General features: G+C 39.1%; 2 long non-coding RNA genes across 2 annotated transcripts in view; one reads left to right on the top strand and one right to left on the bottom strand.

The window, feature by feature from the left end:
- The window catches only part of LOC125635743 (uncharacterized), a 107,313-nt gene that overhangs the window by 12,738 nt on the left and 71,103 nt on the right, over positions 1–23,472 (top strand). Inside the window, exon 3 of the long non-coding RNA XR_007356359.2 lies at positions 14,202–14,288. This is a non-coding gene — a long non-coding RNA (uncharacterized LOC125635743). The remainder of the gene's footprint in view (positions 1–14,201; positions 14,289–23,472) is intronic.
- The window catches only part of LOC142071913 (uncharacterized), a 248,828-nt gene that overhangs the window by 159,507 nt on the left and 65,849 nt on the right, over positions 1–23,472 (bottom strand). The gene's annotated exons all lie outside the window — the stretch shown is intronic.

The raw sequence follows: 23,472 nt of genomic DNA, 5'->3' as shown, positions 1-23,472 counted from the left end.
AAACTGCAGTCGTATGTAGGGCTATCTAATCTTGAAGTGACAAAGGCAGAGATAATTGTGGCAAGGTCCACTTCAGAGGGAAAAGATCGCCCTCTTCTCACCAAATGCAACTGGAAAAAGACATCCTCATGACAACTGCTGCCCGTATCCACAGGCAGCCTGGGATTTGACAACACTACAAAGCTGTGCATCTGTTTTACAAATGGTGGTTACCATCCCTCAGTGAGGTGTGCCAACATATGTCTCAACAACTCCTCCAGCTGTATCCCCCATTCCAACTCTGTTTTGTCTGGATGAAGTTGCAGCCAGCTAGCTCTCATCTAAGCCCAAGTTGTTTTGAAAAATAGACAAGGAGGGGTGTGTTAGGGGAAGAGAGGGAATGAGTCATGAGAAGTGATGTTTGCATCTCTGGGCAGCTAGTGATATTGGGAGGGTCAAAGTGGGTCTTGGTGGCTAGGCAAATCTGAGTTGGCATGATAAAAGGGGCATGCTCTAGGACAAGCTGCCCTCTTACAATCTTTGACAGCCAGGGCACAGATATATAGGGCAGGTCCAGGATCTTTTCCCAGGGATGTATCAAAGTTTGTAGCCACAGGTATGGTGGTGAGCTACAAGGCCAAAAGATATGTGAATTATCTGGAATAGGGAGGATCAATACTTACCCACCAAAAATATTGAACTGGGTAGCTGAATTATTCTTCATCACTTCTTCACCTGGGGAGCATATACATATTTTTGGCCAGTGTTAAGGAGGGAATGGATAACTATCTACGAACCTATCTAGAGATGGGGAAAGGCAGCCAAGTTAATTGCTGGTCCCTCCTGGTGGCAGGTGTTCAGATATTCATTCCATGGGGGGGTTAGTTCCCTGATAAACTGGAGTTGGAAGTGGATTTTGGAGAAGGCATCCATCCCCTAGAGACACTGGGGAATGGGTTTGGGGTTCCAAATGTCTGGTACAATGAAGAATCAATGCGCTTTCCTTAGCCCCTTAACCCTTATATGAGGGGAAGGCAGTGGAACCAAGTAACGGTGGGACCAGTTGTGGAGGGTGTGGTGGTCTGATGGCAGCCCTTCATTGAAGAGAAATGATTAAGGAAGGAATCATGACCTCCACTGAATGAGTCATTCCTGGGTAGTTCCCAGGAGAGTTTGTTAATGAAGTTGTGCCCTAATTAAACCACATCACTTGTCTTTCTTCCACATGTCCAGGACAATGGACAATTCTGCTCCAGCTGGGTCAGACATGATAGAGTGCACACTGGGAGTTACTGGCATACTGTGAAATCATTATAGTCCAGGTCTCCTCCCAAACGTCTCAGAAGTATCAGGTTGAACAAGAGAGGAAACAATATAGATCCTGTGATCTTGCAGGAAAGAACCTTTATAACGCAAAAACAATTGTTTACAAAAAAAAGGAGTACTTGTGGCACCTTAGAGACTAACAAATTTATTAGCGCATAAGCTTTCGTGAGCTACAGCTCACTTCATCGGACGCATACAGTGGAAAAGAGATTTTATATACTTTATATATATTTTATCTCCCCATATAGTGGGGAGATTTTATATACACAGAGAACATGAAACAATGGATGTTACCATGCAGACTGTAACAAGAGTGATCAGGAAAGGTGAGCTATTACCAGCAGGAAAGCGGGTAATAGCTGCTGGTAATAGCTCACCTTTCCTGATCATTCTTGTTACAGTCTGTATGGTAACACCCATTGTTTCATGTTCTCTGTGTATATAAAATTTCCCCACTATATTTTCCACTGTATGCGTCCGATGAAGTGAGCTGTAGATCACGAAAGCTTATGCGCTAATAAATTTGTTAGTCTCTAAGGTGCCACAAGTACTCCTTTTCTTTTTACGGATACAGACTAACACAGCTGCTACTCTGAAAATTGTTTACAACTATCCTTTGGCTTTTAACAAGAAAATGAGAACAGAGCCACTCATGAGTAACTCCACACAACTTTGTCAGAGGCTGAAAGTCAGTCAACAAAATCTTACAGTCTAAGGTATTAAGAACAAATCTCAAACACTCAGAAGACAGACAAACACTTAGCGTGAAATCATGGTTCTATTGAAGTCAGTTGAAATTACCATTGATTTCAATGGAGCCAGGATTTCACCCTTTCAGTTTTGTCCATTAGTGGGACAAGAACATGAACTAATGCAACCAAAGCAGTTTCACCCAATTCTTAGGTTGATAGATTTTCTTAATCCTTCTGAGTCAAGGAATCAAAAGGATATTGACCACAGGGACCACATTACTTTTTCTCCAACAATTGCAGCAACTTCCTGTTTGTTTCTGGGTAGAATGAAAAGATGTTGATGTGCTATAACGTCCTACACGGTTTGGGTCCCCGAGTGACTGCCTTGTTGCCTGTGTACCACCACAGCAGTTGAGGTTAGCTGAGAAGCTTGAACTATCAGAACCTTGATTTAACCAACTAGGATGTCAGCGTCATTCTCAGCAGCTCTGTCCTCAGCACAGCTGTCTCCAAATTTAGACACATGTGCAAAATAAAATATTAGCTAAAATAATGTTTAAAAAGAATCCATTGTCTATTTCCCAACCCTATAGCAGACACCTGGTATCCCAGTTAAACAGTACATAACAGGATCATATTTAAACCAATCAAAAGTACATCTCAGAGACAAACCCTGGCTAGCCTGACATACACAATAATAAAGTCTGTTGCTCAGAGAAGTCATGATGATACAGTTTAAAACTGCACCAAGATTATAATAAACTTTGCTAGTGTTTTTCTACTCGCCTCTTTCCCAATTTGATGTAGCACTTAACTTGAGCAAAACAATGGGGAGAAAGCAAATTATCAAGACATATTCCATAACACCTCTGACAGAAAAAAAGTAATAAACATGTGGCTAGAGAAAAAAAGGTTCCTATAGGCACACCATGTTCTGACAACCAAAGCTGTCTTTATATACATCATCCTTCCCTTAAACTCATTGACGATATCTGTTCCCTCAATATCATGGGACAGACTGAGCAGTTCATATTCCAATAACCTTATTGGATTACGGATTACCTTTTATTCAGATGAAGACTGAACTAGGATCACCTCTTTGACACTCCATACAAACGATGCAACTTACATCAAGTCACACACCTTTCTTCCAGAATAAGCTATGATGGAATTGTCTTCAATCTCCTGGAGATGTAAATATTCTCCCTTCTCCTGACTGTGGGGGCTGCACTCTCTCTCCTGCGTCCCCCAGCCCCCGACCTGTCTGGTTTCCCCACCTACCATTTACTTTTGAGAGAGTGAAATTTCCACACACATTGTTCGAGATGCTGTTTACTCTCTCTACTCCAAGCTGGTGGGGGAAATCTTGGTTTTTTTCTTCTCCCCTCTCCTGAGTACTAGGAAGGAGGAGGTTCTTTTTTTTTTTCCTTCTTCCTCTCTCTCTCTCACACACACACTTACTTAGTTGGCTCTTTCTTTAGCTATTCAACACAGCGAAAATTCTGCATTTATGGAGGATTTAATTCTTAAGGGTGATTAGATATGGAACAGGTTTGAATTAGACCCATGTGTGTATTGACTAAAAGTCAGCATCCCATGGTTGGGCAGTGGCCTATGTGAAATTAGTTGGCAATAATAGTTCAGTTCCTTTCGGATTGTTGTCTGCCTGACAAAACCCATCAGCACAATTGGCATAACAACTGGAAGTCTCAACAGAGGCTTAGGGATGAATGGTGACAGAGACTAAATTACGGTAGATATTGCTAATGCACATCAGGGTTGAGGCACTTAAATGCAGTGAAGCAACCACACTGCCTATGTTCTACCTAGTAGGCTTTCTACCTGGCTTCTTTCATCAATACTTAATGTGCTTATTTTTAAAAAAATAGCATATGTTGTAAACAACTCAGCAATTACAGAGATATGTGCTCTGGTCACCTGCGAAACTCCATCTCTCACCCTTTAAAAATTTCTTACCATACAATAAATAATTTTATAGCTGATCGATGCTGCAACAAACAGATTTTCATAACTGGCTATGAGCTAATTTTAACAAGATTAATTGAATATGCTGATCTGTTATTGTAAGCATTTATGGGGAGAAAATGGATGGCTTTGTTACAAATTGACATAACTGGATCTACTTGCATACGCTGAAAGAGATCTTCTCAGAGAGAGTGTCATTTTCAAAATATTTACAATGCCAATTGCCTCAACTTTAAAAAAAGAAAGAAAATCAGAAACCAGTGAAGATACTGGGTTTTTCCCTGTTTTGACAGTGAGAGGAATGCTGTGGGAGAAGCAAGTGAGAGCAATGTTGTGGGAGAAGCCTATAGGCTTCTAAGTTAATTAGTCAAACAGTTTGGAAGCAATTATCTGACATTTCTCAAGGTGGCAGTCTGCTGTAGTCTCTCTCGTCTCTTAATAAATTAATTCTACAGTAGGTAGCATTCCAGGGGAGTGAAGACTATATTGAATGTTACTTGTGCTTGGTTACTTTTGAAAAATAAATATTGACACACAATTGTGGCTTGTAGGCATAGGCCTGTGTCCCCTGGAGAATCCAGAGGCATTGTGCCTCAGAAAGGAAGAATTTCTCTCAGAGCTTCCTGGGCTATAGAGGAGTACTATTGTTGACGGCAAGCATTTTGAATTTAGTGTGACAACTCATGCAAGCACGCACTGACCAGTGTGAGTAAGGGGATCAAAGTGTAGCCTTCAGTCTCTCTGTATCTCAGGCCCCATCTGTAAAATGTAAATAATAATTCTTTCCCACTTCAGAATTGTTGACTTCAAGGTAACTTCTTGTCATTGTAACTCCTCACTAGTGTGAGGCACAAAGTGACTTGCGCAAGGTCACAAAGCATGTAGTAGGCACTGAAAACCTCTCTTCAGTCCCAGTCCACAGTTACCAAAGGACCATCCTTCCTCTGGTTAGTTCTGCAGGGCTGCCTACTCCTAAACTGTGATGCTAAAAACAAACAATTTAAAAGAAATAGCCAGAGCTGTGGTGTGTTGTACACAAGAAATGCACACTGGCAAATGAGCCCATTTACAAGATTTCCCTAGCTGACTGCTGTGGCCCCATAATATTTGCAATTAAATATGAAGCTGAAGTCTTCTAACATTCTCATTACATCAGCAGAAAAGTAAACAAATCAATTAAAGAACAGGACCTGCAGGAACTAAAAAGCTATGTTGTTGAAACCCTAATGTAGCTCTCAGAATCAGGTCATCCTGGTGATTCTGGACAGAGTTTTGGTCAGGATGGAGTCTGAAATAAGGTGGTGAAGTGGGGGTCGGGAAATAAGATTAAGTAGAACCTCCCTCAGTACTTTACATTAAAGAAAATTGAACAGAAAAGCCCACAAAGAATTGGGTGCATTTCCTATTTGGAACACTTACTGTAGTTTCTGGAAAACCCAAAGAGCATTCTGAAATGCTTTTTTTTTTAAATGTGTATATATATATCATATATATATAATTGCAATGCCTTCCATCCATAATACTTGACAGTGTTTCATTAGCATGAATTAAGCTTCACAACTTCCTGATGAGGTAGGTGGTGTTTTTTATTCACAGATGATGAAACTGAGACACTGAAATGTGTTACATGACTAAGTTCACACCGGTGCATATGCACACCGCACACACACACACACACACACACACCAAGAGACACACACCAAGAGACTCCTATCAGATCAGGGCCCCACTGTACAAGGTCTTACAGAAACATACAGAAGATATGTCCTCTACCCCAAATAACTTACAAATTAGAAGACAAAAGGGTGAGGGAGAGGGATACAATCAAAAGATAAAATATTTTATTTGTGATGCTGCTGCAAATTTCAGATACTTCTGTACAGTAAAGCACAGTTTAGTCTTACAAACACAGATATTTCATAAAAACAAGCCTTTGGACTAATTGTGCAATATTTAATTAGAGGATTTCAAGTTAAATATTCAGTACCAATGAGGAAAGCGAGGCAGTGACAGAACCAACTATAAACCAGAGGACAACCTGAAAACCCAAGGCAAATATCATTTTAAATCTCCAGCCCCAAAGAGTGAAAATAACCAAAGGGGCCCTTACTATCATCCTGTTTAGGCCTTCCTTATAGAGTATGAGATGTACTTTTCCTTACAGAGTATCAATTCCATGCACTAGATCTATTTTGAAGTTTCTGGAAGAATCAGTTAGAAAACAAAGTATTAAAGCCTTGAATATATATCCACATTTCAAGACTCGTACTTGGGTCTCATCCAAAACTCACTTGTTATACAAACAATACAGTAAGCTAAATTGATTTATATGGATTTTGACCCAGGCATAACAAATGGCAGTGGTCATAGATTTTGGATAACAGCTACACATATTGTGAACTGGAATGTTAGAATTCTATTTGCTCCAGGACAGACTGAGCTCATAAGAAGGAGTAAGGCAGTTACAACTTTCTATTGCTGCCACACAGGAGTCACATTGGCTGGGTACAGGAGAGTTGACAGTTTGAAATTACACTTTCCTCTACTCCAGACATTCAAGTGGGCAAACAAAGCATAGAACTGAGGCTGCTGTAGCAGTGACCAAGATAAAATGTTACTTCAACAAACAGCTGGAAACCAGTTTCTGAACAGATTGACATAGCAAGGTTTACTACTGCCTACAATAAACTATGCATAATTGTCATCTCCTGTGATGTATCAAGAGGTGCATAGAAGAGAACGCAGCAGAAAAGGAAGATTAGGATGGCTTTTATCCACAGCTGGATAGCATTGTAGACAAGATTCCTGATCATGATATGAATGCAAGGGTTGGTAACAAACATGGTCAGCAAATGAATAGATGTTGGACTACACAGCATCAGAATGCCAAATGATAATGCGGTACGGATGGTAAAGAGCTTTCTCTGAGATTCACAACTGATTATTGGGGGTACTTGGTTTCCTCACAAAGACATGCACAAGATTACAGGGAACTCACCACATGGTCAAACAAAAAAAATCAGACTAACCATATCATCATCAGTAAAATGCTGGACTGTCACTGTTAGATGTTTGAGTTTATAGAAGTGCTGAATGTGGCAGTAATCATGAACTACTAATTGGAAAGATTATTATTAAAGTCCAAGAAAAAGATGAATGCAACTGGAGCCAAATTTGAACTTGATAAGGACAGTTCTTTGAGGAAGGCATGCAAGGTGAGGATGGCCTGAAATATTCTCCAACCAATTTATGATGATGAAGAAATCTCACTACAGACTGGATGGGAAATATTCAAGGAACTGACACAACGTAGAGTGAAGAAAATTACTGGAAGACATAAGCAAACAAGGAAAATCTGGCCAAAGAACATTCCAGCAGAAGCATAAACAAGCCAAAACAGTTGGAGAAGCTGAAGAAGTAAAAACATTATGCAAAGCACTGAAAATCATAAAGATTGGACAAACAAAAGATGTGGAAAGAAGAGGTTTAACAACTAGAGGAGGCATCAAGAAAGTAAGTCATACGGAAACACAATCAAGCCAACAATGCAAGTGGTAAAAAAGGCTACTGGTGAACCAACAAATATAAAATAAGTATTGGAAATATGAAAGGAGTCTTTTGACAAAATGCTGAACCCTGCAGTTCATCCAGATGCAAGTGTTTTAGACATGCTAGATGGACAGGGCAGCTTGCAAGGCTGAATGGATATCAGCACTGACCCACCATCAGAAGAAGAAATAGAAACTGCACTGAAGCACTTAAAAAGTGGGAAAGCTGCAGGGATAGACAATATAAGCATTGAGATGCTAAAAGCTGGCGGGACAAGTGTTATGGAAATATTAGAAAAAAATATGCAAGAAGAGGTACCAGATGATTGGCTAAAGGCAATAGTTGCACCAGTCTTGAAGAAAGGAGATCCTGCTGATCCAAACAAATAATTAGACTTATACATTTGTCAGAACTGGGGAAAATAATGATGAAAGTAGTTGTCTACAAATTAAGGCCGGTTTTAGAGGAAGTTGTAGGTGAGAAACGGTATGGCTTCACACCAGGCTAAAGATATATTGACCAAATATTCATGCGAAAAAGCAAGAATGGGGATTAAAGATATTCACGGATTTCACTGACTTCACAAAAGCATTTGGATTCAGTTTGGTAGGAAACATGCAAAGTTGCAAAATCATATGCAGTTCCAAATAAGAGAATTGTAATTATAAAAGCTATGCAGGAAGACTGCTGCAGTGCTGTAAAAATTGGTGGAAAATTAATTAACTGTTTAAAGTCAAAGTCTGGCTTAAGACCATGTTCTTAAACTGGACATTTAGAATGTTAGATAAATTGGAGGGATATTCGATGATCTAGAGTTAAGCTCTTTCACTTCTTCGGATGACATTGTACAACTGTCAGACATGTTTGAATCAGTGATGATACTCCTTGCCACCTTGGGAAACTGGTGTAGTTGACTTGGACTTACAATAAATGCCAAGTGGTTGCATCTTGGAAAAGGGACAATAGATAAAGTATTGAAATATAGCATCAGTAAAGTCATTGAAAAATTGAATCTTATGTATATGTAGTAAACTTGACCAATGCCGATAGTTTCATCAACAGTGAGGTTAAAAGATGTGCTATGAGTGCTTTACAGAAATTGACTAATATTATAGACTGATAAGAACATTACATTTGGTACCAAAGTTAAAATTTTTCAAACCAGTATCAGTCTGTGGTCTGGAAGCAGAGGCCTTAAATTAAACAAACATCAGAAGGCTGTAGACAGCAGAGATGAGAGTTCTTCAAAAGATGGCAGGTTTAAAGTGGAATGATTTAATGACAAATGAAAAAATTAGAATGAGAATAGGATGTGAAGTCAGAGTATGGGATTAGCTTTAATCAACAAGATTAGGACGGTGGAGACACTACAGAAGATAAGCCGATGATAGAATGCTAAATAAAATAATGCAAACACAACCAAAGTCAGTCTGACCTAAAGGCTGATCATCGGCTTGATGGCAGGACATCATACCTGGGAATATAACCAGGCAGGGTTTAAAGAAAGAACAAACAATGGACAGGAATGAATGGTGATACTGTACTGCATGTACTGTACCCCATGTCTGCAGAGACACTCTGGGATGAAAGAGACTTGGATCTCAAAGACTGCTTCTTTGGAACAAATTATTTTAAAAAAGAAATTATTATTTCCTGGATTTTAGTTTAGTTTAGAGAAACAGAGAAAAACTGATAATTCTGCAAGCAGCTATTATAAATTCATATGATTGTTTTCATCATTTCATTAATGAATAGATACAAAATCAACAGAGATCTGTTATTCTCGTTTGATTCCCTGAAGTACCTAGACACTCTGGCCCAGATTCTCTACTATGCAGAGTTTCTACTTGGCGCAGCAGAATGCCACTTGGGACAGCTCCCTGACAGGGAGATTGTTATGGCTCCCTCATTCCCACAGTAGATTTGTGCTGTGTGTTGGCTCTTGCTCTAGCATAGGTAAAAATATTTTAGGGAATACCAGCTACATGCCCTCTACCTCTACCTCCACCGTACCCTTTGATTGGAGCAAGGTTGAGATCATGCAAATGTCGGCGCAGAGCCAACATACCTAACAGAGTTCCATCACACTGGAGTTCTCTCAGCCTGTCAGATCTAGACATTTTCCAGCCCTCTGCAGCATAATGTGGCTAGTTTGTACTAGAGAGTCTTGCCCTCTGAACCCTGTTCTCCTCTCAAATAATATATCAGTGTAAATGAGGGGTAACTTCAATGAAGTGAGTGGAGGTACATCAGTATAAGTAAATGAGAGAAGAATACTTCATTCTTTTTTCATTATTCAATCTTCCAATTAAAGATATTACCTCATGCACTTTGTCTCTCTAATATCCTGGGACCAGGAGGGCTACAACCGAATACACACACTTACATAGTAGCTATAAATATAGTCAAAGTGCATACAACCTGTGAAAGGTGCCTTTTATATGTCCAAACTGAAATACACATTTTTCTAAATAATGACAGACAGACAGGCAGACAGAACCACACTCACTCCTCTCTCCCACCTCCCGCCATACCACACAGATTTACTCTTCTTTCAAGATTGTATGGTTTTGGAGCTTACACAGCTTGTCTCTCTTTAACTTGATTACCATACTCAAGTGCTACCACACGTACCTGGTGCATCAGGAAACACACACATTGGGTGTTGTCACATATCCCAAGGATGTTATTTTGAAGTGTCAACTTCCACTTTATTTTATTTTTTTATTACTCTCCAGGGTTGTACTAATTTTGACAGCTGCTAAACTCATTTTCCTATGGTTTTAACTACTTTAAAAACAAAAAATCACCACAAAGGGCCAAATCCTGCATTTCTGAGCCCCAAAGGTTCAAAATATCATGGCAATGTCAGGGGCTTTATTTTGTTTGTTTCCCTCCAACAAGACAGACCAAAAGAGCAAAAGGGTCCAGTAGCTGCACTGAACTGATTTCTTCTTAATTTGTTTTCTGCTACTTAGAAAACACTGTGAAAGTGGTGATTTTCATAACAGTTCATTCTGACCTGGGATATTTTTATTTCCTTCCAATAAGCTACAGGATAACTGGGTTGGTTAAATAAACCTCTTTAACAGTCACCCATTCTTCAAACCAAACGCTTTCTGAGGTACCACATGTCTAAGGCAATCTGTAACCTCTCAACCTTCACCTTTTATTAGCAGGAACTCTTCTTTATGCTAGGTTTCAGAGTAGCAGCCATGTTAGTCTGTATCCGCAAAAAGAAAAGGAGTACTTATGGCACCTTAGACACTAACAAATTTATTAGAGCATAAGCTTTTGTGAGCTACAGCTCACTTCATCGGATGCATGCAATGGAAAATACAGTGGGGAGATTTATATACACAGAGAACATGAAACAATGGGTGTTACCATACACACTGTAACAAGAGTGATCAGGTAAGGTGAGCTATTACCAGCAGGAGAGCGGAGGGATGGGGAGGGGAGGATGAAGGGAAACCTTTTGTAGTGATAATCAAGGTGGGCCATTTCCAACAGTTGACAAGAACGTGTGAGGAACGGGGATGGGGAGGGGGAAATAAACATGGGGGAAATAGTTTTACTTTGTGTAATGACACATCCACTCCCAGTCTTTATGCTGTTACTTCCCCAGAGACCATATTATTCCTCGATGATCCCCAAATCTCGCCTGATCTTGGGCTTCCCAGCTACCTTGTGCATAATGAAAATTTGAAGGCTCGGAGGTGAAATTGAAATGCACAGCAGTAATTAGCGTACTATAAAAAGTTTGCCTTGCTGTGAAAGGACTGTCTACTCACCCTCCAGAACAGTGCTGCCATTGGGTAGGGTAAGCAGAACATTCCCCAAGATGACTCCTGCATGTATGTTGTGGAGGAAGGACAGACAAGACTCACTGAAAGACTGCATCTGCCCCATGACGGAAGGGAGAACCGCTCCCCCATAAAGGTAAGGAGAAAGGAAGGAGTCATGGAAAGGGATTTTCTTCTTGATTTCCACAAACTGGAAGTCATCTTTTTGCATGTGTATAACTGCTGCAAGGAACAGAACTCCTCCACCAAGGCTGTAACGAGGGTGGTATGAGAGGGGCAGCCGCCCAAGGCACACAGACGCCACAGTGGTGGAAAAAGGGGGCAGAAGGACAGAGGTGATATGCCCCCCTCAGATTTCTGCCTTCCATTTAGCACAGAGGTTTTCAAATTGCCCCCTTAGTTTGAAAACCTCTGTGCTAAATGGAACGCAGAAATCTGTGGGATACAAATATGCTTGCTAGGAGCTTGCCAGGATATGCTTGCCAGGAGCTAACACGTTTAATTACAGCTCTGTTCTCCACATCTGTACATAACAGGCAAATAGCAATTACAAAATTTCACATCCATGAAGGGAAGAGCTGGCTATTCTGTAGTCTGAAAAGTGGGGAACGAAGAAAAGTTTAAAGTTTTCATGAATGAAAAATATTGCAATTAGTTGGAAAAAAGTCAGATGCACAAACTGGCCAAACCTCTGGATGCTGCTGATTCATACACAAATAAAGCAAGCACTCATTGATGTTGGCAGTGATGCAAGAGAAATTTCTTTTAAAGGATAAAATGTTCTTGAACAGTATTTCAGTGAACTAACCTGTGTCTACATTTTAGCTGGACAAAATTTACAACATTTGGTCTTGTGAAAGTGAACAAAGTTGCAGTTCTCCATTTGTTTGAGTTTTCAATTGTAGCCTTAGCACATTTGAGACTGCTGAAAGAGCACTGGATCTTACCACTTTTGATGCTTCAGAGAGCACTAGGAGAAGAGATTTTTCTGCACCAAAAGTTCTCTCTCATGAGGATCCAAACTGGATTTTTGTCAGCTTCGCACAAAAGAATCCATAATGTGCCCTTTGCCACGCTGCACCAGAATGCACTGAAAAGGTGTAGTTCAGTATCAGCAATAATGGCTACATGCCGCTGGTATGATGTCACTATTCTATTTACATGTGGACGATTTTGTACTTGGTAAATACTATAGCAACTCGCACCATGTTTAGCACCTTTCATCCAAGGATCTTAAAGCACTTTACAAAGGTGGGTAAGTAGTATTCATTTTTACGGATGGGGAAACAGGTACAGAGGCTAAGTTACTTCCCCAAGATCACACAGAAAGTCATTTGCAAAGTCCGTCAGGGATAAAATCCACACACACACACAAATCAGGGCTTAGTTAGTGCTGCTGAGAGCAGCATTAATTCATCCTCCAATTTACATAACCCTACAGAGCCACATGTCTAGATTTACACTTCAGTGACACCAATGTAACTAAGATCTAACTTGTCGCATAGAGCATAGTTGGCAGCCCAGCATCCAGTGGCAGCACATCTGGAAACAGACCTTATTTTATTTGGAGCCTGAATAGATTAGAGAGGGGAAAGTCTCTTCTTGCCTAACTGGGATTCATAGTAAATCCTGCCCCAAACCCTAGAGAACCAGCATCTTTTTACTGCTTCCACTTCCATCCATTCCACATTCCTGATAGTCTCATCAGACAAGAGGGAGGCAATGCATCATACAAGTGATGTGAAGAAAAGCTGCTGAGTTTGATTTAATTTGCTTCTCTCCACATATTTTTGTGGGGGAAGGACTGTGCACATCCCAAAGTAATTACATGCAGTAAATCCCAAAGTATCAACACTCTAGTGTTGAAGACAGAAGTATGGCAACACATATTTGGATAGAACAGTACCACCACTTACCATGTAGTTATTCCTCCCATACATACTAAGAGACAGATTCCCATTAGTTACCATGTAAGAAGTATCCTTACATGACATTTGGGCTTTTTTTTCTGTGCTGTGAAATTAAGTGATTCGGAGGTCTCCGTTTTGGGTGCCCAATTTAAGATACCTTAGAAGTGCCTGATTTTCAGAGGGTGGGTATTCAGCACTTTCTGAAATATTAGGCCCCCTTAAGAGGTGTCTTGAATTGGCCACACAAAAATTGAGACATCCAAAATCACTAGTCATTTTGAAAGTCTTGGCCTTTGGTTTTATATAGCACTTTTCAAGGGACCAGATTCACCCAGCACAAGCATCTGCAATATGGTTCTTTGCAATTCTGTGCCTCAAACTGGTAGTCTAGTAACAGTAAGCAAGTGCAGGAACCATTATATATTCAGCCATGGCTCACACCCAAAAGTTTAAGTAACTTGGTAATAATCTATATGTAGCTAGGTGGGAAGACGACTTCTGATAGCAGAGAGCTCTTTAATTTAGCACACAAAGATATAAGAAGATCTAATGCCTGGAAGGTGAAGCTAGACAGACTAGAAAGAAGGAACCCGCCCCCCCCCCCTTTTTTTTAAAAAAAAAAAGCCAGTGCAGGTCATTAATCATTAGAACAACTTACCTAGGAGTGTGGTGAATTCTACATCAATTGAAGTCTTTAAATCAAAATTAGACCTCTTTAACTCAACCAAAGTTATGGGCTTAAAGCAGGAATCACTCGTAAAAATTGTATGTCCTATTATACAGGAGACTAGATAATCATAATGGTCCTTTCTAAGCTTAAAACTCTTTGGATTTATGAACTACCTAGACCACTAGAAGCTGTTTTATTGGGGGAGGGAGTGTTAGCCAATGCAGAAGTTACCCTTTAATCTTGTCAAAAAGTGACATGGAATCTTTCATTTCTACCTGGATAGTGTCTGGAAATGAGAGGAAGGGCCTTCAGATGAACACTCTCGCAAGCACCTTCAGTAGCACAGCACTACCAGAATGTCCCTACGAAGGTACTACTCCCTGTTGACTCCGCGCCTGCTCACAGCCTCGCTCAGTCCAGCTGGTCTCTTAGCTTACAAAGTGGAATCCTACCAACAGAGCTATACTTTACTAACAAGTATAATGTAGGAATATTTTTAGATTAATCTAATTGCATCATTAAACTAAAACCAAGGCAGCGTAAAATCTGTGATCAAATACAGAGATTAAAAGATTCCTCATTAAAAAAGTAAAATTTGCAGGCACCCTCTTAGTTTATTATTTGATTCCAGGCCTAAAGCCAGGAATCAAAATGTTGAAATCGCATTACCTTATATTTTATTGAAGAAAACAACATTGCTCGCTTGAATAATCAAATGTCAATCACCAAAGTTTTTCAGCCCCTCACAGTTCTGCAAGAATTTGTCAACGACATCTGAAGAGTTGCATCATAACATCATAAAAATACTACAGTATTCTAAAAACACCACCACATCATTATTGTATAAAATGTAAATCTTTTAGATAAAAACAGTAGAATGTTCTGAAATTATTTGAACATGAAGCAGTAATTGAGATTTTTATTCTGAACCTGGACATTAAAATAATTTGTTCAATTTACATCTTCAGGTCGGATCCATCTTTGAAATCAGAACTACTTGTAACTACCTAGTCACAAGTGTCGAGATACACAATGGATTGTCAGTTGTATACAACTTTTGAAAGAACCAAAAAGTTGTACATTCTTGGACCTTTTCCACTTTAAAACTACAGTAAAAATTAAAGGATGGCTTTTCAAAATGTAATATTTTTATAGCAGATCATCATGGCAATGATAATAAATTGATGCCCAGTATTATGACTTTAGCAGCAGCAAAACGTCATAATTATAGAAATGTAGGGCTGGGAGGGACCTCAAGACGTCATCTAGTCCATCCCCTGCACTGAGGCAGGGCCAAGTATTCCCAGGCCATCCCTAACAGATAATTGTCTAACTGAAAAAAACAATAGGGTGGATTCCACAACCTCCCTAGGTAGTGCTTAATTTGTGCCAGCGCGTGCCAGGGCCGAGCCCTGGCATCTCTAGGGTTGTCAGTTCAGAGACCTGGAACCTCTGCTTGCTGCATCAGTTCTGAATGTTTAAAAAAAAAAATTGCGTGAGCCCTGGCAACTCTTTCATCAGAAATTAAGTACTGTCCTTGGGTAACTTATGCCAGTGGTTAACTATCTTTACACTTCGAATTTTTTTTCTAATATCTAACCTAAATTTCCCATAACACAAACTAAACAGATTACTTCTTATCCTAGCCTCAGTGGATATGGAGAACAATTGATCACCATCCACCTGCAAAAGTACCAACCAAAACCACCACCACAAAACACACGCTACTTTTTATTGTAATCTTTTGATCAAACTATTCTGTAAACTATAAAAAAAATTGCTCATCTCTAGATTATTTTTTTGCATCAGAACAGAGGACCTGTACTGTATGTCTGAAGGGTGCCATCCTTGGCTCCCATTTTTTAACTCAAAGGATGTCTTCTAAAAGGGCTTAATTATTCCATCAAGTCTCATTTCAAGAGGAGTGTCAGCGCTCTCTGCATAAGTGAAAAAAGCTGCTTGTTCTCTCTGGCTAAAGCAGTCTGTTTTCCGGAGCAGGAAATGAAAGAAAGTTACTTTAAAGAATGATTTTTAAACCGGTGCTAACCTGAGGAAGAGAACATTCATCTTAAGGGCAATTTCCTTAACCAGTAATTTTCTGTATTCCACATGTAATCATTCAAAATTTGTTTTGAATAGAGCTTTCTCCTTATATAACTTATTTTTCTCTTATTTGATCCTTCAAAAAAATTCTAATCCTTCTGTGTATGTTGTCATGGTCTGTTTATATGGAAAGAATTGTACTATCACAAACTTATAATTGGTAATGAAGACTTCACAAGTGGATAAGAGAAGCTGATGGGGGAAATCAGCATCAATGTTTTTGATTATGAGAAACAGATGTAATCTGATAGACTGACTCAGCAGAAACAAATACAGGTGCAGTCAAGTCAGCAATTTTCTTTAAATAATAATGCATTATTATCCGATTATAAACAAGTTAACATATGCAAAGGTGGCATGACTAAAAACAACCCTAGGTTGGGACAAGCTTACGACCCTGGTGTGAAATCCTGCCTTTCCTTCTCTGTCCCCAAGCAACCTTGTAAGTCTCTGTCTCTCTGAACACTTGTGCAAATATTAGAAGAATGTAAGCTGTTAACCTTCTGCTCACTGTGCACCAGCTAACAATTCTCCAACCTGTTGAAGGAGGGAAAGAAAATGACAAGGGATCTAAAGATTACATATACACTTTCCCCTTCTTCTAAAGCAGGGCAGTTCTGAAATCAGTCAACCTCAAGTGGAACCAAGGCCTAAATAAAATCAAACTGTTCTCATTTCATGGAATAAAAGAAAAACTAATTTGAAACAACACACACAAATCTGTTGCCAGATAACTGCTGAATAAACATGTGCACTGCTTTGTAAACAGACTAAAATGTCACGTCAGTTTTCTGTAAACAGAGTGAAGATGGACACAAGACGAAAGCAGCATCTTCCCTACCAAGGGCTTTGTTGACATTTAGTAGAGTTAATTGTAACTATTTGCTAGTTTAAAAAGTATCTTCTATTGCAGTTAGATTGCACAAACCTGAAGACACTTCACAAAAACTGGCTACAGGCTTTTCTTCTAATTTGGTGCTATCGTTTGAGAGATGAATGGCAAAAAAAAAAAAAAAAAAAGTCAAAAATGCAACTCAGTACATCTCTTAGGAAAACATTACAGGTCAAGTTCTGCCCTTTTGAAGGTCCTTGTGTGTAAATGGAACATTTTTTTCCACCCAAAAACAGCTAAGAACTGAAATACTGATGTTTTGTGATTCACTCATCTACGTCCCCTCCCATTCAGTAAATTTTGTTTGGATTAGGAATTAAATTGGTCGGAGGGCATGTACTTGACTTATGAAGGGTGAAAAGGTTTAAGACTAGTGTTTGCTCAAAGGGACTTTTCTCCTGCACCCTTCTTTACTTAGCTTTGATGAGATTTCTCTTATGGAGAGAGGGGTGTGTTGCTATTGCTCCTATAAACTTAACATTCAGTTTAAGCAATTTCTGTTTTGATGTGGACTCTCAGACATGGTGGTCTGAAAAGAAAATGAATGACTGTATAAAGGATCAAAACTGTTCCACAGAACTAAAGACTTATTAATCAAGTCATAAATTTATTTTTATAAATCACTTAGTAGTTTGTAAAAGTTTGGTATCCCTCTGGATGAGAGATTTATAAATATTTCATTTTATAAATGGAAGATTAGTTTTGTGTCAAAAGGGTTCAGTTATGGTTTCTGTGGGAATTATGAGTCACATTTTGGTCTCAGTTATGCTGGTATAAATTTGAAGTAATTTCATAAAATCTGCTCTTCATTGTTTACTTTTCGATTTAACAGATGTAAGATTGATACATATTACATGGCCTGACTTTTGGTATTTCATAGTAATGGTGATCATTTTTGGTGGAGTGTATGCTTACGTTCCCTTACCATTTTAAATGATGATGCCCAAATATGCCTCTTACTCTTTTCTCGTCCCAGGGTTTTACAATCTCTGAGATTTTTACATCCCACAACGTGGGGAAGGGGGACTCAAATTAAGAAAAAACTTTGTTAAACATATTTAAAATTTTTGCACAATCCTTCTTGCTTTACTAGTGCAAACCTCTCAATGATTTCAGCAGGTTATGAAGCTCAGTAAGGAGAGCTGAATTGGAGCCTTATTTGGGGGTAATTTGATCCTCTGGTTCTCCCAGTGCATCTAGTCTCTCTTTATCCGTCTTCTAAAAGTTGTCAAGATTGTTCCAGCTTTAGAGATGTGGGTGCTGTACAGCACTTCATAACTGACACATGCAAAAGGGTCTGGAAATTCAGTCATGGCCCAGATTCTGAATACAGTTCCACTAGTTGACTTCAATGAAGCCATTGAAAAATCCAGGTGACTTAAAAAGAGTTACTCAGACATACTGTCAGAATCTGACCAATAACTGAATTTTACATGTAAAATCTCTACCATCATCATAAAACCTGTGAGATGATGCCACAGCCATCTAACAGGGCACAGTGATCATAAACAACAATTTAGGGTAGCTAGTGATTATTTCCAGTTGAAATCATATAGAATATAAGTATTCAGAATTTTATTACTCAAATTGTCCAGGAACTTTAACACCCACCTCTTATTAAAAAATAAGGTGCCACTGAGTTATTAAGGATGAATATTGAGGACCTCAGTTTTACATCTGATCTAAAAGATGGCATCTAAAAAGAAATATCTACCTTGGTACTAAGTAAATTTCTCTCTATTTTATCATTCTCAGCCTGTAGGAGACATAGCTTGGTTATTTTATAGCTTTTTGGTTTGCTTGCTTCTTTATGCCTGGTTTGAGCACAAGGCTTGTGTCTATGTCAAGAAACTACTGAAATGAATTTTGCGTTTGCTTCTGAAAGTGGTTAGCTCTGAGGACGCAGTTTTGTCTTGTAGGAGTACGTTCCATAGTCTAGGTCCAGCTCCTGTGAAAGTTCTGTTTCCTGCATTCACAAGCCTCCCCCCAGTTATCCGACAAGTTTATTGTTCCAGTGGAACACAACAACTGTCATATGAGGTCATGACTGCAGAGGAAGAAGCAATATTTCAAGTAGCTACTCCAATGCAGGACCTTGAAAATCAGGACAGAGACCTTGAACTGGACCCTCTACTTAATTGGGGAGGGGCCAGTGTAGTGTGAGGCCCAAGGTGATCATAGAAACCTATGTTTCTAAGCAGACTTTTTTTTTTAAACAGTTAGATCTTTCTCCTTCACGGGGGCTTCATTATCAAAAATGAGTTGCAATAATCAAAGCTAGGTATCATAAATGCTTTATCAGGACTTTGTCGGATAGGATGATGCTCACACTTCTGACCAGTTGAAGACAGAGCAGGCATATTTTGCTGCTAGGGCATTGAGCATTCCCAATCTGTGGACTAATTTAGTCAGTGGCAGAGCAAGGATTAGAACTCAAAACTTCCTAATGGCCAATTGTGTGCTCATTGATCCAATCCATAACACCTTTCACAAGGGCATCCTGTAGATGTAGAAAAAAAAATATGTGGGGAGAGGACTGAGCCTTGAGGAATTCTACAGCAGAGGGCTTTGGAGTTGGAGTAACTGTTGCCCATAACTACTCTCAGGGTTTGGCCTGGGAGGAAGAACTTGAACTATTACAGGGTGTTTCTGTTCACCCCTGCAGCATCTTGGGCAATCAGGTGCTCAATGGCATCAAATGCCACTGAGAGGTCCAGCAAGAGGATTTTAGATGTAGTTTACTTGTCAGGGACAGCAGGAGGTCACACACCAAAGCAACAAGCTTGACTGAGAAGGATCCAGAGTGCCAGCATCTAACAGGTGTCTTTGAGAAGGTTGTTTGCTAGCTTCTCTAAGCCATTCAATTCAAGATCCACTGCAGAGATTGAGTGGGAAAATGAATGAGATTTGTGTGTGTGCAGCAAATACAAAACCTGACTGAAGTCTGGAGTATATAATTATGAAGGGAATAAACAGAAATGTTACAGTACTTTCACCTTGCATCAAATGGAAAAACTAAAGCACATCTAAAGCTAAGAAAGGTCTTTGCAGACTCTCTTTACACAGAGAACATTTATGAACAGACCAAAGTATGCAATATGGATTTTTCAAAATCATTTAAAAAAATTAGATAAATATTTGACAAAAATATATTATTCAGTACAATGGCTTAAGTCTGATTGCATGGTCCAATGTTTCTAGGCCTTTTTCTGTATAATTGAATTTACTATGTAGCCATAAAACTGTAAAATGTAATGTGATCTTTCATCAGTGTAAACTGATAGTATCTTTCTCATCTGAAAATAGGTGTTCATTGTTTTAATTTCCTACAGGAAATTAATTACATTTCCTCACTTTGGCATATTACATTATGTAATGTAATAATCCAGCCCACCCAAATTATTTAAAGTTAACTATTTTTTCCTCATCCACCAAGGTGAAATCTGCTTGGAGACATGCATTAACAAATGAAAACTATACAGTAACTGGACAATTTACAACTATCTGGATAATATCCATTAAGAACCCAAATAGTGAGGGGACCAGTTCTCTCTTCCTGACATATGGAAGTTTTCTGAATAGTTATTCATTTAATGATTTCTTTTCTTTGTTCAAAACAAAAACAAATCTAACCATCCCTATGGGAACACTAAAGATGGGCCAAAAGCACCAATCACTTGCAAGACAGTAGATACCATAGAAAAGTTACCCATAACTAGCCACAGAATTGATCTTGCATTTCATTGCAAGGAACTGAAAACATGAAATGATTTTTTGACTATTTCTTCAGTGCCATAGGTGTACAATTTTACTTTAAAAAAACAATTTCAAGAGAAAGGTACCCCCCTGCTTAAGAGTGGCAATTGCTCTTGGTTGTGTGGTAGGAATGAGTCCCTGCCTGGACTACATCTCACATGTTGTACCACAATCTCCTTGCTGCACTCCACTAGGGAGTCCCATTTTACCCGCACAAAATTCTCTTTGTTACACACACTCTAAGGCACCCAATTTTACCCTAAATTTGTTGACCGTACATTCTAGGACATCCCACCGCTACCTAGTTCCTAGGACTTAAGACATAACCCAGTTGATTTAGGTACCCTCACTCTTTCCCAGTTCCTAGGACTCCAGGTGAAAGGCATCAAACTTTACCTGTCTGTGGGATCCGGACAAACACCCATTCCCTGTGGACTCAGGGCTTAATCTTCTGTGGGTTTATGGGGACTTTTACCAGTGAAAGAGCCTTACAAAGTAATATCCTACTTAATCTCTATTTATTTAACAATCACCAAAAAAAGAATGCACCCACTAAGCATACAATGCTCACCACTCCCAATAAGGCAGATGAACTTTTCCTGATGGCCAGTCAGGTTCAGGTCATCTGGGGACTCCAGCTTCTGCACAGTTATGATTGGCAAAGTACTGAGGCCTGGGAGCTCTGATCTTGGGGCTGTGTCCTGGAGTTGGTTCCAAAGAACTTCCTTTTGGACCCTAGTTTATACAGTGAAACTTGAGTCTTGCTTAGTTGTACCTTAACCAAGCATTTTATTGAAATATTACTGAACAATTTTCTAAACCAGTCCTAACATATTGTAAAAATTCTTTAACCAATCATACCCCACCTCCATAGCTGACTTACACCAACCAAAATTAGTTATGCAACAGACAGAAACAATCAAAAAACCAGACAGACCACACAGATAAACAATAGAGAAGTGGGGACCATAAAGACATAACCATAAAGAAGTAGGGATTTCACAACTACAACTATTGATAAGTGATTTCTTGCCAGACAGAATGCTATCAAAGTTTTCCTTAACCATCTTAAGATCTGTTTCTTTATCTGGTAATGGTGGGTACTATTAGGACATGATCGCTTTTTAACAGCCAAATATTATATTATTATAATGTAATTTAGATGAAATGTGAGGATGTGACTTCCTGCTTCTTTGCTCATGGCTGCTGCTCTTCTAATATGGCTGCAGAAAAAAGTCCTCAGGCCTTACAATATGGATACAGGAAACGGCCTTATCCTTACACCATGACCATGCTGCATCAAGGTCTTGCCAGGGATTCTGGCCCAGATGAAAAACTGGAACTCGGGAAACATTGCAGCAGTTCAGTAGACATAGAATAATGTTGAACTGATTCAAACCAAAAACATTGTTTCAGAATGCTGAAGCAAAATATTCAAAAAAATTCCCATGTTAGAAATTATTAAAACATTTTGCTCTGCAAAAAGTTTTGCTATTCTGTTTGGGGTTTTTGTTTGTTTGTTTTTCCGGTCTCAAATTCAGGATTAAAAACAAAATGTTGAAATATCACCCTTCCCCTGGGCTGGAAATTCTTTTTTTAAAATAATATCCACCAAATAGTAGCCTATTTTAATATGCTTTTGAGGATCCACACTGTTCATTTCCAATGTTCTTATATTAGGAATTTAAGAGAACAAGCAACAGCTCAAACTGCAAATTATTTTAAAATTGTTAATGTTTAAGGAAGAAATTTACAATTTAGGGCTTGTCTACACAAAAACTAGAAGGAACTAGCTAAACTCATAATTTACACCTTATTTATTTATATTGATTCAGTCTGTTTGTGGATGTATATTTTGGATTCAGTGTGTCCTACTGTGATTAAACTTAAATTGATAAAAATCAACTTTGCATTTTTGCAGTTTTTCAACAGACAAGTGATAAGGGCTTCCAGCTGTTACAGATAATAGAATGGGACCACTGTGAATATACTCTATTGTTTATAATGTAAACAAGTCTCACACTGGACTCTGTGCAATATTTCAGCGGTATCTTCAGAGAGCCCCGCAATGATTTTTTTCTTTGAGGGGCCCCATCTACTATTCACTGTTAGTAAAAAGCACAGATAATTTCCCTACATTTTATTTTAAAATGGGCCTAAATAGGTACTTTAACCAGACTTTGAGGAGGCTGTGAAAAGGAGTTGTATAATCCATCATCTGCAAAGGGGTGTAATAGGGGTGCTGGACTCCCCCTCTCTTCATTCGGCCATTCCAGCCCCTCCCCTCTACCTCCATACCTATGTCATGTCTCCAAGAAGGGATTGGCGACTGGGTCTGTGTGCTGTGCATAGTGCTGTACAGGGGAACTGTCTGTCTGTTCTAGGGTTAGTCAATGTGATCTATGCTGCTGGCCAGCCTTTGCCAAAATAAGAACTGAATATGAATATTGTAGTCTTTCTGCCAAGACTTCACTGACAACACAAACTGGTGATTTTCAAAAATGCACATCTTAGACAAACCAGAACAGAATTTCATGGGAGAACGAAAAGGCACTTTTTTAGTCCCTTAAGCAAATAATGGATGTCTCAGAAAGGGTGCAAATATATTTTGTAACTGAAAAAGTGTTAGGCAACCTGTAACAACATTACCAACGAACTATTCTCCCGTGATGAGAAAGAAAAAGATATTCACTTTTGTTGTACTTTCTCAGTTTTGTCCCCAATAACAGCATTTCCAGTTCAAAGAATGCTCTTATGAATACAACACTACCTACTATATTTTAGTCCTGTCTTGTGCTGTGTT

The sequence above is a fragment of the Caretta caretta genome, chromosome 4 (assembly GCF_965140235.1).
Source record: "Caretta caretta isolate rCarCar2 chromosome 4, rCarCar1.hap1, whole genome shotgun sequence".
NCBI classification, from domain to species: Eukaryota; Metazoa; Chordata; order Testudines; family Cheloniidae; genus Caretta; species Caretta caretta.
This window is presented reverse-complemented; position numbering and strand designations above follow the sequence as displayed.